This window comes from Acyrthosiphon pisum, chromosome A2, assembly GCF_005508785.2.
Source record: "Acyrthosiphon pisum isolate AL4f chromosome A2, pea_aphid_22Mar2018_4r6ur, whole genome shotgun sequence".
NCBI lineage: Eukaryota > Metazoa > Arthropoda > Insecta > Hemiptera > Aphididae > Acyrthosiphon > Acyrthosiphon pisum.
In genome coordinates this window covers 3,871,001-3,872,030 of record NC_042495.1, presented here as the reverse complement: position 1 = coordinate 3,872,030, position 1,030 = coordinate 3,871,001, and positions in this window count along the sequence as shown.

Genomic DNA, 1,030 nt, shown 5'->3' with positions numbered 1-1,030 from the left:
TAGCCCAGAAAAAAAACATCGTTTCGCTCGCAATCCAATTTACATGTAGGTACTTACATAGACAATTTGTATTAAAAAAAAAATTATCTATGTAGGTACATGAAAATTGGATTGCCATCTTGTATATTTATCATACAGCCATATAGGCACAAATAACTAAATTAAATGTAAATTAGGTATTTCAGTTAAAAGTATTAATGCATATTATACTAAACTTTAGAGGACCATAGTTAATAATTTAGTGAATCAAAATTGATCATTTGACTGCCAAAATGTTCAAAAAAAAAGCTTTACCAGAATCCATAAAAAAATATAGTGGTTACTGGTTACCGTTTAAAAAATAAACTATAAAGTCAATCGTATTATAGGTACAACTGCGCTTTTAAAAATGTTGAAAATGTTATAAAAAAATTCCTATTAAAAATAGAGAAACACGTCTTTTTTTTGTTATAACGAAATTCCATAGTTCATATCATAATTGTCAAAAAAACCAGTGTACAATGACATAAGATACATCCTGTATATTTTTTGTGTAGTAAAAAATTATATAATTATAATATAAAGTCGCTAATATGTAATTATACAATTATTTTGAAGTTAAAGTTGAAAGGGGGCCCACTAATAGTGACTATAGTGTATCGTGTCCCGGGGCTCAATTGATCCTTAATCCGGGCTTGACCAAGTCATAGGTACCTACGCATAAGCCCGTATAAATTTAGTATAATATTATTTAATAATCAATAGTATTAATAGTCACAACAATTGTACCCTATTTATAATCAATAATACATTAATACATATTTGCACGTAGAATTATAATGATAATGTCATTATTTTAATAATTATTGAGAACTTCTCAAGATTGTTAATAAAAATACATTTTCTGATTTGGAAAAAAAAAATGTTTGTTTCGTATTTCTATTTACTCTAAACGAATAATAATAATATTAATAGGTACAAAATTAGGGGCTCCCAATTACCAAATTAAGCCGGGCCCCGTCCGCAATTGCGGGCCAGCGGTCCGGGCCAG